Source organism: Chiloscyllium plagiosum, unplaced genomic scaffold, assembly GCF_037043375.1.
Source record: "Chiloscyllium plagiosum isolate Xiang-an unplaced genomic scaffold, Cpla_swu_hap1 HiC_scaffold_52, whole genome shotgun sequence".
In the NCBI taxonomy this organism is placed as follows: Eukaryota; Metazoa; Chordata; class Chondrichthyes; order Orectolobiformes; family Hemiscylliidae; genus Chiloscyllium; species Chiloscyllium plagiosum.
This window is the reverse complement of record NW_028270190.1, coordinates 31,072,010-31,087,901: the sequence shown is the minus strand read 5'-3', so window position 1 is coordinate 31,087,901 and position 15,892 is coordinate 31,072,010. Positions and strand designations below refer to the sequence as shown.

General features: G+C 42.0%; 1 protein-coding gene across 1 annotated transcript in view; it reads right to left on the bottom strand.

Annotated features, from left to right (window-relative positions):
- Positions 1 to 6,779, bottom strand: part of LOC122545961 (procathepsin L-like) — a 50,936-nt gene extending 44,157 nt beyond the window's left edge. The window contains exon 1 of the mRNA XM_087985313.1: positions 6,760 to 6,779. The gene's annotated coding sequence lies outside the window, so the exon portion shown is untranslated. The remainder of the gene's footprint in view (positions 1 to 6,759) is intronic.
- Positions 6,780 to 15,892: the final 9,113 nt, after the last annotated feature.

Sequence of the window (15,892 nt, the reverse complement as noted above, 5' to 3'; positions counted from 1 at the left end):
ATTTCTACAGAATACATTGTCAATACCCTTCACCATGTTATATTGTAATGCTACTGCACTTCATTCTGCACCAGATGTGAAATCCTCCCTGTATTACAGCGCAGTGGGCAGTCCGCTGAACAATCCTGCAGTCCTCGCCTTCATCTCAATATGATGCAAATACCAAAGATCGACTGGACACCAGAAAAAGAGGCGTCTCCGCCACTTCTTGGGTTCACAGTTCGACCACAGCTACACTCTCCAGTACCTCAGCACTGATCAAATTGGAAGACCCTGTTCTAAATTCTCTGAATGTCAATTCAAATAATGTATCGAAGTAATATTACATTGGTGCACCACAGTGTCTTCCGATTAACCAACAGCTCATAAACTCTAAGGTGAATATTGCGAGATGCTTTTTCTCTGCATGAAAGACATCCCACACCCAACAATCACACCCATTAACTGCACTGCCATTATCTTTGAATCCACCTTTAATTTTGTTACTTAATTGACAACTAATAGACCTTACTTGTGTCAGTGAGAATTATTAAATTTCTTAAACCTAACCAATATATACAAAGCCTTAAAATTGCCGAAAGATATCTGAGATTAAAAAAACTTAAACTATCACCATTTTTCTGAGATGCTCTGCTATTTATCTCATCTACATCTTTTTTTAGGATGGAGAAGTGCACACATCAATTTCCTTTCAACTTCTGCTCAGCTGTACAGTGACAAATTGTAAAGGAAACTAGCGTCTAAAATCCCTTAGTCATCGAAATCTCTGGGTTGTACACTATTTCAGATGTACTACAAAACTGCACCTGAGCACTACAAATTACAAATGCGTGACAGCAAAGTGACGTATGAGGTCATTCCAATCTGCATTGGTTTGTTTGCTCAATCTATGCAAAATTTGGGTCTGAGTAATAACGAACTAATTGAGATATTCACATTATGTTTCGACATTAATTCTCCACACAATGACTCTGACTCGACCTGTTATATAACGTTTTCCATTTAAAAGTTCATTTTACTTCACGAACAACTTCACACAATTAGCAGGAGAAAAGGACATAAGAGGACCCTGTCACCAGAGATTTTCCAACACACAAAGGTTTCATTCATGAAAGCCAGCAGACCTGCATCACTCTGTGTGGCTACCAGCAGCTGTCAACCAGCCAATAAACAAAACTAAAGAACGAAGATTAAGGTATAAATTAATAATGCAGGAATTTCCCCATGAAGTAGAGTAATGGGGAAAAAAAGGTTTGATGATAGTATTCCTCCTAGGTGAATCTGAGACTATTGTAACTGTTACTGTATTCATGAAACTTCTTCGATCTTTTATGTATAAACTATCCATTACACACATGTTCACGATTCGGAGAAAATGACAAACTTGGTACAAAGTTAAAAATCACACAACACCAGGTTATGGTCGAACAGGTTTTATTGGAAGCACACTAGCTTTCGGAGCGACGCTTCTTCATCGGGTGATTGTGCTCCTACCTGATTTTTAACTTTACACACATATTCAAAGAAGTGTCGCTGGATCCAAAAAAACTAACTCTGCTTTCTCTCCAAAAATGGTGGTAGACATCCTGAGTGTTTGCAGCAATTCTTGTTTGCGTTTCCCACTGCAGACTATATTTATTTTTTCTGTATCAAAGTCACTTCGAGAAAAAAACATCCTAAGATTCATTTTGAGAAATAACTACCAGAGGCGAGAAAGAGCAAAGGACTTGTTATTTTTGCTCCAGACCAGACTCAAATAAAAGTTGAAGTAAAAGATACCTTTCACAACAGACAAGAAAAATATAAAGGAAGAATGAGAAACATCCTCTGCATTTCTCATTCAATGGAAATTCGTTCAAAAATAATCTTGGTTTTTCAAAGCCCAAGATTGATCTGCTGTGCAATGCTACAGTTACTCACACAGCAATGAAAACGAACGATTCTATTCTGGTTTTACTTTTGTGCTCTGGGACTCCAATGCAAACATTCGCTCAAGGTTACCTTGAGACAGTCAAGTTTTTTTTTTAATTCAACCCGAAAACATATTAATTTGTCCAGTTAGGATACTGAGTGTCACCAGACGCTGCGTGATCATCTGAGTTGTACAGTGCCAATTTCATCCTTGATATTAAATATATGAACAAGCTTTAAAAAGAAAAGGCAATCACCGTTAGCGTGGAAGCACTGTCAATATAAAAGAACTTCATCCATTCAGAATACATAATCTTCAGATGGAATATTTGTTGATTTTACTAGTTTTATTCAGTTGATATTCCTAATCCATCGGGAACTATTTTCTCTATCAAATCCACATTCAACAAAAGCATATAAACACTATGACTACCAGAGAGGGCATAGCCGCTAATTTCACAATGAATAACCCACCTCCAGACTTCCCAAAACCTGCCCAACATCTAATAGACACAAGTCAGGCCTATGATGGACCGTTCCCCATTTGCATGTATCGGTGCAGCCTCAAAGACACGCGAAAATAAAAACAAAAAATGGTGGAAATATGAAGGTCTGGCAGCATCTGTGTGCGGTGTTTGGGTCCAGTGACACTTCCTCAGAACTCTCGAATAATGGACCATATGATGTCATCTATTACAAAGCAGCCTGCTGTTTGGCCTCATATCTATCAATATGTATGCCATCCGCCACTGATGCTCAGTCAAAACAAGATGCATTGCAGAAATTCACCAAAGGTCCTGAGACAATACATTCCAAACTCCGTGACCACTTCCAACTGGAAGCAAATGGACAGCAGATACATAGGATCACAACCACCTGCATATTCCCCTTCAAACCATTGTGCATCCGGACTTGGAAATGTATTGTGGTTCCTTCAGTATCACCGATTCCAAAATCTGCGTTACACACCTGAACAGCACTGTGTGTTTTCCTACTGCACATAGACCTCAGTGATTTAATCTCATCACCACTTCCTCAAGTGCAACTCGTAACAGACAAAAAATTAAGAGCTAAATCCTGTGAATGAGTAATGAAGAAACAGCAACTGGACTGAGACTTGATATTAGGAGAAAGTGAGAACTGCAGATGCTGGAGATCAGAGTGAAGAGCGTGTTGCTGGCAACCATAGCAGGGCAGGAAGCATCTGCAGTTACGCCGCCACCATCCACCACCTGTTGCTCCGCTATATCGATGACTGTAGCAGCGCCAAATCGAACGAGGAGGCTCGACAGTTCATCAATATAACTAACACCTTTTACACAGACCGCAAATTCACCCGGCGCATCTCATACATCTTCCTCCCCTTCCTGGACCTCTGCATTATTGTCTTCAGCGACTGATTAATCATGGACATCTCCTAAAAGCCAACCAACTCCCACAGCGACCTAGACTACATTTCCTCCAAACTACGTCCTGTAGAAACGACATCCAACTTCCCAATTCCACCACGTCCAGGGTGACCAATTCCACTTTCGAAAATCCCGGATGACTTTCCTTTTCCAAGGTCACAATTCCCCTTCCCATCTGGCCAGCGATGCCCTCCAGCACATGTCCTCCATTTTCGGCCCCACCGCCCTTGTACCCCACCAACCCATTGCAACAAGGACAGAACACCATACGGTCCTCACCTTGCTCTCCACCAACCTCCCATATATCGCAGCATTCTCCACCATTTCTGTCATCTCCAAACGGATCCCGGTACCAGAGATATATTTCGCTCCCCACCCCTATGAGCGTTCCGGAGTGACCATGTCCTTCACGGCTTCCTCGTCACGTCCACGCCCCCAAACACCCCACTCCCCACTCTTGCTACATTCCCTTGCCCCCACAGGAATTGCAAAAAATACACCCACACCACTCCCGCATCTTCGTCCAAGGCCCCAAAGTACCTATCCACATTCGACAGAAATTGGCCTGTACCTCTAGCAGTGTGCACATTCGGCCCAGCCTCACCCCCTCCCATTTATCTCTAAGTCACCCAGCCTACAAGCCTCATTTCTCATGAAGGGTGAACGCCCGAATCGTCAATTCACCTGATCCTCGAATGCTGACTGATCGGCTATGCTTTTCCAGCACCAGACTCTTGATTACGTTATAAAAAAAGACATGTTCCAAGTTAGACAGATTAACTGTCATCAAGAGAGTAACTGCTGTCGAGGAAGACTGTCTATCAAAAACACTCAGTATCAAAGGTATTTGTTTGACATGAAATATCTTCGCTGTAAAAAAATAGAAGGAAGACGACACAGGAAGATCTTCCAGCCAAATGAAGAAAGGTACTCCTGACAGCAACCGTTGTTTGATTTTGAAATTAAGTTGGTGCGTTTTTTTAAAATTGGAACAATATATTGTTATCGAGTTGAAAGTAGATAAAAGCAGTTAAGAGAAAAGATGCTTAAAGTTTTAAATAGTTGTAGTTTATTGATAAATTGATTGAACTTTCTTTAACCAGTGGAAATTGGAAATTATCTATCACTCATATTTTTACAGATTTCGACGAGTGGTAAGCTTTTCCAGATGTTTAATTTAATTAATGGATGGGGTCATGACCTTATCGTAACAAGTGTGTTCAAACTTGTTTATGCTGAACCATAAATAGCTCGACGAAATTTCCAAAATAAACTCCAAATTTGGGGGCAATGTTGGCAAGACAACGAGTTGTTGCCGTTCCGTAATTGCCAGTCGAGAAAACAACCACCTAACTATTCTGATCCCAACTTGCTTAAACTTGGCCCGCAGTCGTGTAGAGGTGTCAAGTTAAAACAATATTATCTTCCGAATGAGCCATGAATTCGACCAATCCATAAACTACAATTCTGGACACTTATACATTGGAGTTGAATCCTGGAGGTACCGGGTGGGCAGGGGAGTTGCATGAGGATAGGAAACGAAGAGAAATGGAACTATTAATGAATGGAGGCATGATGGCGGGTAGAACAGCAGATCTCTGAGTTCAGGCAAGATAAAACTCGGCAACAGGCAACTAATTAGAATGGTGCATTTTACTAAACCCATCAGTGTGAACTATGTACAATATTAGTTTCTTTCATTCATAATTATTTTCTTCCAGCCAACAACTTATAAATCAGTGATTACCACATCAAAAAACGAAGAAATCAACTCTAACAACGAAATAAACCTCAATAAAGGAAAAGCTCTTACAGCCAAAGGTTTCCTCCGTCCTCCATCTTCGATTACCCAAAAACCTCAGTTGAAATATTGTAAATTGTGGAGACTTCACTACACCTGATCTAAGTTGTTGGAAACATGGATTCAAATCCCAACTTATACACAAGGAATTAGTATTTAATTCTTCCTCTGACCTATGTTTTACAGATTTCACAATAAAATTGGATTGTTTGCTTTTTATTCGTTGATTCTCATTTCTATTGGGGACAAGAACCATGCAGCTGTCACTATTATCTTGTTAACTTCTCGACTCTTTATCTAACATTTTGTACTTTCGTACCTTGTACTAAAATGCCAGGTGAAACGTGGACGTTGCAAACTGTTCAGTTTACTCCTGTATTCCGTACTTGAGCATGCATGTCAATAAAATCAAATTTGAATTCTATATTCCAATCTTTGCCACTCACTTTCTATTCCAGTTCTCAAAATTATCTTGTGTTTTCGCAGATACATTTTCAAACTAAAGTGATGAACAAAGGAACTTTATTTTTGTCCATTTTTTCCAAACCAGTGTATATCGACCTTATCCCCCTTGTATTTCATGTTGTATGCTTTACATTCAGCTTAGCACGAGCTCTCTCTGTGTTGTCTTTCTGAGGGAGGCCAAGGCAGACTTAATTGGTACTGAAGCAGAAATTACGTTCGAAACAATACAACTCTTTCTATGTCATGCACATCATTGGCAATGCCAGTCTTTGTTGTCTATCCCTAATAGCTCCGACTGATTGCTTGCTTTCAGAGGGCAACAAAGAGTTGTTGCGTTGAACCTGAAGTCACGTATAGCCAGAACGGGGCAAATGGCCCGTTTACTTTCATTCGCAGGTATATCTTTATGACAATTAAGTTTAGATTTATGATAACCATGAATGAGACTGGCTTTTGATTCCTCATGTGTTCAGAATAGGCTGATGAATAAGTGAATTGAAATCGCCTTGTTTACGAGATGTGATTTGATTTAAGTTGCCAACAAGTTTGATCAGATGGAATACAGAAGCCACATTTTCCAATATATCATCTGAGGTTTCTGGGTAATTAAAGGTGTAGGCCGGGATAAAATGGTGGCTCTAAGAGCTGCTCCTTTATTGAGGTTTGTTTCAGTGTTAGATTTGATTGCTTCTTTTTTTGAAGTAGTACCCACTGATTTATAATGTGTTGGCTTGTTTGCGAACATTGGCACAAGGGGATTAAAACGGAAACACAAGTTACTGGAAAATCTCCACAGATCTGGCAGCAATCCGAGTTTTCATTTCGGGACCGTTGACCTTTCCTCAGAAAACTATAACTCTGAAGAAGAATTAAACAACATACTTAAAGAAATAGGGGGAGCAGGGAGAATGCGACAGATGAAAAACAAATGCCTTTCGTGACACTGAGTCAAATTCCTGGAGTACACTCCGTGAGAACTTTCTGCATTTATTTCAAGCACTTAGACTGTCATGATTCTAGCTCATCACCATTTCCGCAAGTGTAACTGAGAATCTGCACAGGTGAGTGGCCAAGCATTGACGTTTCAGAGCTGTCTACCTCTTCTGTTAATTTCAAATATCTGGACATCCGCGTTCTGTCTCAGAAAAATAAACAGTGAAATTGACAGCTTACCTTGAACAAAATCATTAGCGAGCTTATCACAGCAGGGGAACCGGAAAGTGGTTTATTCTGTCTAATTATCCTCCAAATCTAAATCTAAAATGACGTGTAGATTATTAGTATTAAATATGCTCTTTGCGATTCGTCTACACATTATTTAACACGTAAAGCAGCTATCAATTAACCCGCAAGCAGTTTGTTTAGAACAATCGGGGTGCTCTATTTTCAGGGTTGGTAGATTGTTAAATTTGCACAGATGGCCTCAGTAAAGCTTTGTGCTATTCCTGTAGGAAGTGGGATGTTAGGAAAAATTTCCCGTTCACGATGATTCTGTGTGCAGGAAGTATGTGCATTTGCAAATTGGCAGTGAGGTGCAATGACGAACTTACAGGAACCAGGGTAAGTGACGTAGGATAGTTTTGGTAAGGCAGGAAAACGCAGATAGAACATAGAACATGACAGAGCAGTACAGGCCCTTCTTTTCTTGATGTGGCAATGATCTGTGAAACTAATCTGAAGCCCATCTAAACTAAACTATTCAATTTTCGTTTTAAGAAAGTAATAAAGAGGATTTATGAGGTCACAGAGGTAGATGTGACCTATATGGACTTCAGTAAGGCATTAGACAAGATTCCGCACGGGAGACTGATCGGCAAGGTTAGATCTCAAGGAATACGGGGAGAACGTGCCATTTGGATACAGAACTGGCTCAAAGGTAGAAGACAGAGCGTGGTTGTGGAGGATTGTTTTAGAGCCTGTAGGTCTGTGGCCAGTGGATTGCAACAAGGATCGGTGCTGGTTCCTCCACCTTTTGTCGTTTATGTAAATGATTTGGATGCGAGTGTAAGAGATACAGTTAGTAAGTTTGCAGATGACACCAAAATTGGAGGTGTCATTGTTGTTCTGTTCGCCGAGCTGGAAGTTTTTGTTGCAAACGTTTCGTCCCCTGGCTCGGCGACATCATCAGTGCTTGGGAGCCTCCTGCGAATCGCTTCTTTGATGTTTCCTCCGGTGTTTATAGTGGTCTGTCCCTGCCGCTTCCGGTTGTCAGTTTCAGCTGTCCGCTGTAGTGGTTGGTATATTGGGTCCAGGTCGATGTGTTTGTTGATGGAGTTTGTTGATGAATTCGACTGGGACAACACTACGATCATAGGGCAAGCCAGACAGACAACAGCCAGGGAATTCCTAGAGGCATGGCATTCGTCCACAAACTCCATCAACAAACACATCGACGTGGACCCAATATACCAACCACTACAGCGGATAGCTGAAACTGACAACTGGAAGCGGCAGAGACAGACCACGATAAACACCGGAGGTAGACAGCGAACTGGGTTACCTCAGATTACAACAGGATCTTGACCACATGGGCCAATGTGCAGAGAAGTGGCAGATGGAGTTTAATTCAGATAAATGCGAGGTGCTGCATTTTGGGAAAGTAAATCTTAACAGGACGTATACACTTAATGGTAAGTTCCGAGGGAGTGTTGCTGAACAAAGAAATTTTGAAGCGCAGTTTCATAGCTCTTTATAAGTGGAGTCGCAGGTGGATAGGACAGTGAGAAAGGCGTTTGCTCGGCTTTCTTTGTTTATTGGTCAGAGTATTGAGTACAGGAGTTGGAAGGTCATGTTGCGGCTGTACATGACATTGGTTAGGCCACTGTTGGAATATTGCGTGCAATTCTGGTCTCCTGCCTATCAGAAAGATGTTGTGAATCTTGAAAGAGTTCAGAAAAGATTTACAAGGACGTTGATACGGTTGGACGATTTGAGCTATAGGATGAGGCTGAACAGGCTAAGTCTGTTTTCCCTGGAAGCATCAGAGGCTGAGAAGTGAACTTATAGAGATTTACAAAATTATGAGGAGCATGGATAGGATAAATAAACAATTGATGTAAAACGACTGTGATTATTAAATGTAATAATTTTGCCATAGAACCTGGAATAGCGAACATCACTGTGCAGTACAGGCCCTTCGATCCTCGATGTTGCACCGACCCGTGGAACCAATCTGAAGCCCCACTAATCTACACTATTCCATTCTCGACCATATAATTATGCAATAACTATTTAAATGCAATTTAATCTGGCGAGTCTACGACTGTTGCAGGCAGTGCGTTCCATGTCCCTACTACTCTCTGAGCAAAGAAACAACCTCTGACAACTGTCCTATATCTGTCAACCTTCAATTTAAAGCTATTTCCTCTCGTGCTGGATATTGCCATCTTTGGAAAAAGGCCCCCATTGTCTAAACTACCTAACCCTCTGATTATCTTACATGACTCAACTAAGTCACCTTTCAATAATCTAATTCCGAACAAAAATAGCCTCAAATCCAGCAGCCTTTCATCGTAAGACCTTCGCTCCATAACGGGCAACATCCTCGTAAATCTCCTCTGAAATATTTCCAAAGCTTTCACTCCCTCCTCTAATGCGGTCAACAGAACCGTACACAATGCTCGAAATGTGTCCACACCAGACATGATCTGATGGTTCCGAAACTCAATTCCTCTATCAATAAAAGCGAACACACTGTCTTCTAACCAATTCTAACAACCTGGGTGGCAACTTTCAAGGATCTATGTACCTGGACACCGTGATCTCTCTGCTCAACTTCACTACCAAAATTCTTACCGGCACTCTGCCTTCGTTTTACGCCTTCCAAGGTTAATCACGTCACACGTTTCCGCATTAAGCTCCATTTCCCACCTGTCACCCCAGCTCTGCAGCTTATCTATGTCTCTCTGTAACCTAAAACATCCTTCATCACAATCCACAACTCTACTGATCTTAGTGTCATCCGCAAATTTACTAACCCATCCTTCTACGCCCTCATCCAGGTCACTTATAAAAATGTCAAACAACATTGCACCCAAAACAGATCCTTGCGGTACCCCACTCGTAACTGACTCCAGGATGAATATTTTCCATCAACCACCACCCCTCCAACCGCAACACGGACAGAACTCCCTGGTCTTCACCTTTCAAACCACAAACCTCCGCATACCTGGTCTATTCCTTTGCCATTTGCGCCAGTTGCATACACACCCCACCACGAGAGATATATTCCCTCGCCACCCAGATCTGTGTTCTGTAAATTCCTCCGCGACGCTCTTGGTAAGTTCATGCCCCCACCAATCACTTTCTCCTCCCAACACCTTCTCCTGTGAATGCAAGAATCACACAACCTGCACACACACTTTCCCTTTGTTTCCATCGAAGGCCCCAAAAGAGCCTTTCCCATCCGTTCAGAGATTTACCTGCCCTCCCATACATGTCATTTACTGTATTCATTGCTCCCAATGTGGTCTCCTCTACATTGGAGAGACAGTATGCCGACTTGCAGTAAGTTTCAGAGAACATTTCTAGGACACACGGATGAAGCATCCCCACCGCCCCGTGGCCGAACACTTGAATTCCCACTCCAACTTCTCCAATGACATGCAGGTCCTGGGCTTCCTCCATTGTCAGACACTTACCACCCAATTCCTGGAGGAATAAGTCCTCATCTTCCATCAAGGGACCCTCTCACCACACGGGATCAACTTGGATTTCGCCAGTTTCCCCATTTCCCCTCCCTTCCACTTTATCCCAGATTCAACCTTCCAACTCGGCACCACCCTCTTGAACTGTCCTAACTGACCATCTTCCTTTCCACCTCTTCGCTCCACCCTCCTCTCTGACCTGTCCATTTCACCCCCACCTTTATCTCCCTATCATACTCCCAATTACCTTCCCACCACCCCAGCCCCATGCCCCTAACATTTATCTCTCAGCTCCCTTGGTCCACAAGCCTCGTTCCTGATGAAGAACTTATGCTCGATAGGTCGATTTTACTGCTCCCTCGGATGAATTTGTCGGGATATCCGTTCTTGGGGGAAAGAAAGCCTTTTTCCAAGTATGGGAACGACAACAACGAGGGGACACAAACTTAAAGTGAGGGGGGTTATGTATAAGACAGATGTCAGAGGTAGTTTCTTTACTCAGAGAGTAGTAAGGGTATGGAATGCTTTGCCTGCAACGGTAGTAGATTCGCCAAGTTTAAGTGCATTTAAGTCATCATTGGACAGGCATATGGACGTACATGGAATGGTATAGTTGTGATGGGCTTCAGATTAGTATGACAGGGAGGCGCAACATCGAGGTCCGAAGGGCCTGTACTGCACTGTAATGTTCTATATTCTATGTTCTGTGGAGGTGTTCTTCTTCTTCCCTTCGCAGGTCGGGAGGGCTGCAATATTTTATAGCCATATTTAACATGGTCCTTATATAACTTCTCTTGCGTGTACAAAGTTAAAAATCAAACAACACCAGGTTAGAGTTCAACAGGTTTATTTGGAAGCACTAGCTTTCGGAGCGCTGCTCCTTCATCAGGTAGTTGTGGAGTGTAAGATCGTAAGACACAGCATTTATAGCAAGGTTTACAGGGTGATGCAACTGAAATTACATATTGAAAAAGACCTGGAATTATATATTGAAAAAAGAGAGAGAAGCTCTAAAATAGTCAAAAATGACAATAATATCATCATAGTGTCAGCGGATAATGGCGGAATAACGGTTCTTCGGGACAAGCCCAATACATTGAGAATGCAGGGAAACTATTTGTAGATAGCGACACCTACCTACAGGGTGACCCCACGCCACGTCAAAACAATATAATCAACAAAAAAAACTACAGAACCAATTAAAAACACCTAAAAAACAATGCACCTCCATGAACACCATGTAGCCACGAAATGTCACGACCAGCTGTCCCAAGCAGCTATTCACACAGATGACAAGGTCCACAAATTCGACTGGGACATCGCAACGATCACAGCACAAGCTAAATAGAGGACAGCTGGAAAATTTATAGAGGCATGCGAATTATCCACGGATTCCAGCAGCCATCGAATAGACTTTGACCCAATAGACTGGCCACAACAGTGAACAACTGGAACAGCAAACCAGAAGGAGCAAAAACGGAGACAAAACACTTCCAGAAGGCACAGTGCAGCAGCTCTTCACAGGAGGATCCAAAGCACTGAAGATATCACCTGGACAGGACGGTACGTTTGCAATTCCATTTGCCAGCTTGGTGTACACGCATACAAACACGCCAATAAAAGGCTCTGTTGCATTGCAAATTATGATTTTTTTTCCAAAATATCGCAAATTCATCAACGAATCAATGCACAGTGCTGGATGTGACTAACAACAAAGTCCAACTCCTGTAGTTACGCGTGAACTCGCTTGTAACTCTGTCGGAGGACTTTCTGAGTGAATCCTTTCCCACACACATTTCAGGTGATCAGCCTCTCCCAAGTGCGAACTCACTAGTGTGCTGTGATGTGAGACGATTGTTTGAAAGCAGTTCCTCAAGCAAACAGACTCTTAAAGGTGTGCCTTGTGTGCGAACACCTTTATGTTTCATCAGATAGCCAGAACTCGGAAAGCACTTCCCGAAGTCCAGGCATTTAAAACGTGTATTGTGTGGTGTGATGACCAAGGGAATTCACTGCCACACGCACTGCATGTGAACAGGTTCTCTCCAATATGAATTCACTCATAAATAGTACTTTCATATTTGATTATTTGCCTGCAGGGAAAGCATCTGAGTATTCGTTCTTCAGGATGCATCGATGGGCCGTTCTCACAGGACATTTACAACTCTTCCCACAATCTGTACATGTAACTGGTGTATCCCCACTGTAAACCCAATGGAGGATCATGAGGTGGAAAAGTGAATGACTACTGTTCCACACAGGAAGGACGTGAATAGTCTCTCCCCTGATTTTGCCAATGGACCCACAGTTCAGACAAGGGTCTGAATCCTTTGTCGCAGTTCTCACCCCAGTGTAACTGTCCTAATATATTTCCACCTCAGACTAGACTACATTCCGTCCCAAACTATCCAAATTTCCATGGTCTCTCCTCGGTAAAATTATATTTATTTCTCGACAGACCAGACGACTGGCTGAAGCCTTGTCAAGACACAGAACACTTGTTAGGTGTCTATTCACTTTGTACTGTGACCATTCCTTCCATGTTCAGAATCCAGTTACATTCTAGTTGTGATAAATTGAACACTTTGATCAAATTCTGAGTTGCTGCTGGATCTGTGATCCCTGACTGTAATTGCTCCTCGTCTGGCTGCCTCTGAAGCTGTTTTAAATCAGAAAACAAACAATGAAATAGCACCCACAGAAAAACAAATGTCGACTGTGACATTGAACTGAATGAATATGCTAACTGATTTTCCGAAGAAGGGTCACTGGACCCGAAACGATAACACTGCTTTCTCTCCACAGATTCTGCTAGACCACTGAGCGTCTCCAAGAATTTCTAATTTCATGAACGTGAAACTTGTCAGAATGGACTGAAAAAAGGAAGAGAAGCTGCCACCCATTTTTAACATGGAAAAACCTCTAGCCTGTCAAGGATAAAACAAGGAGAGAAGTGAGAGAAGCAGTGGCAAAGGAGGGAGATTGCGTTTAGTTACAACTGAGCCATGTATTGACTGAAACTTCTAAACTCTCAAACCTCACCATCTGGAACGACGAAGGGAGGCGATATTTCTGGACACCATGACTCCAACGTTCCTGCAAATCTCACACACCCCTGATATGTCTGATATCTAAAACTGAATGATCAGAATTAACCTTCATTGAAACACTGGAAAGATGAAAGCAGCAGTGTTCCGTCTCTGTTACAAACTCCAGTCAGAAGAAAGGTGTGATGCCCAATCTACAGCAAACAATATGTTCACGTCATCGCCAAGGCCACCTCCTTCCAACTCAGTGATATCACGCAACGCCACTCTCGACTCAGCTTCTCTGGTTTTGATTCATCTCCTTTCTCCTTTTGTTTCTGGAATTAATCATTCCCCTGCCCTCCCTATTGGCCTCACTCATTCAACGTCTCAGTAATTTAGAAGAGATCCAAAATAATGCTATTTGTGTCTGACATCAGGCTGCAGCAAATACTTCATGCCCATCCAACGTTTGAAAGGAAACTCTGAAAATTCCAGAACGTAAAGTAAGAAGAGGCAAAAGTTGCTGAAAAACTGAACAAAGAACATGCTGAAAGTGTTCATTGATACTTGGCAGACAGATGAGCATTTCTTAGAGGCTGAAGTAAATGGATTTAGTGAAACAGCTTCACCGTCTGACAGTCACAGCTCGTCACGTGAGCTACTCAAACAATGAAACAATAACATCAAAGTGTTAACATAGAATGTTAAATCCCACAACAAGTACTGAAAATGGTTTTTATTTTCTGAAGGTGTAACAGCTGAGAAGTGGAAAATAATTAATTTTTTTTTATTTTTCATTTGGAGGGATAAACTGGAACCTTGATATATTCTCAGTCTGTGAGCCACACAGAAAGCGAGGTTCCAGGTGGATTTGACTAAATGTAAAATATGAAACGAAGGAACTGCTAGCTGTCGGTATAGCATGAATTCCCCCGGTTGGGGAATGGTGGGCTACAGCCCCACGATGGTAGCTGTCATTTTCGACTTGACTTTCTGAGGCGTAACCCAGCTCATCATTCCGTCAGCAGCGTCACGACAAGAGACTGTTTCCTGCTGCCTTTGTTCAGAAACAGGTTTCTGAGTAAAAACCATCTTCCCTTTGATGAAAGTGCTGCAGACAAGTATATAGGTGCAGACGAATGTACAATGAATGATAGCTTTTTCAAAGGTACATGTTCCACTTTAACACTACACCAACAAAACTGTCCAGAACCTTAGAGTGAGAATGGCAACTTCCTGAGTGCGACTGGCAGTATTGGTTTCATGTCAAATGGAGCTGAACCAGAATGAACTGATTCTGAAGACTCCGACAAAAAAATCAGCAAAACCGCCCTGACAATTATCAGTACACAAGGCAACTGATCTTCTTGTGTGACTTTATGGGGTTATGCAATATTCGAGGCGAACGATTATAAAGTTTCAGTGAGGAACAAAATTATATGGATAAACGGAGAAGTGACATGTTAGTCGAACAGAGAGTGCTGTTTGATCCAAGATGGCTATCCCATCTTCTATTTCTGTCAGAAAACATAGCAACAATCTAAAAAGAGTCTCCAAGCAAATGTGGAGGGAAAGTAAACATTTCAGTTCCTGTGATCCTTCTCAGAAAACCTGTTTCTTAATTTATTCCTTTCACATCTCCCCCAGCCTGTCACCACCATCACTTTTATGGTTGACTCTCTGTTGTCATTTCCCACCACTGATTTTCCCATGTATTAATACCTCCTCTTTCCCTTTTCTCGTCTCTAGATTTGGTTGAAACCTGTTTCCTCTCCGAGTTTCGCAGGTTCTGATTGCGGGGAATGTGGGATCATCAAGCTGAAAATTACTGTGTGTCCAGACAATTTTCGAACATGAAACATAGGAGCAGAATCCATGTTATTCGGACAAGCGAGTCGAGTCAACTTTTGAAAAATTGCTGATATATTTCTCAACTACATTTTCTTCATAAACCATGATGACCGCATTCACTTTTGTTTAAAATGTGACATTAAAGATATTTGCCTGTGGGAACGAGCTGAGCCAGTGGTGTATGAACCGCTTGATCTCATGGTCATGTGTTCAAATGCATGTTGGAACTGTTCTTTCTGAGTTGAAGCCCAGGTCTTTATTGCTGCAGCAGTGTGACCTGCCAAGCAAGCTGATTGTCCTGCGGTTATTTTTCATGTCCCTGTTGCTGGTTTCCCATTTAAAATTATTTCTGTTTTATTGGAAGTACCAGAGGCAAGTTTATAAGTGCAGCCGAATGCAAAATAATTGTTGGGATTGGTGAGCATGGCGAACTATACATAAAGCATAAAATACGGAAGCAGAATTAGCAAATTCCGACCATTGAGTCTGCTCTGCTTTTCGATCATAGCTGATATGTTTCTCAAATCCATTTTCTTGTCTTCTCCATGTTATTTTGTTCCCCTTACTACATTATTTTCCAAAAAAGGGGAGATGAAGCTCCCCCGATCAGCCGAGCTACTTCAGTCAATATCACATGTGAATATCAAGTGCAGAGATGTCAGTTCAAACTCACTACTGTGTGCTTATCGCATGAAATCTGCTTTCTGAGCTTGAAACCGAATGGCCTTTTTTTTCTGACAGTGTCACCAATCAAAGTGGTGATTGTCTAAATACCTGTAT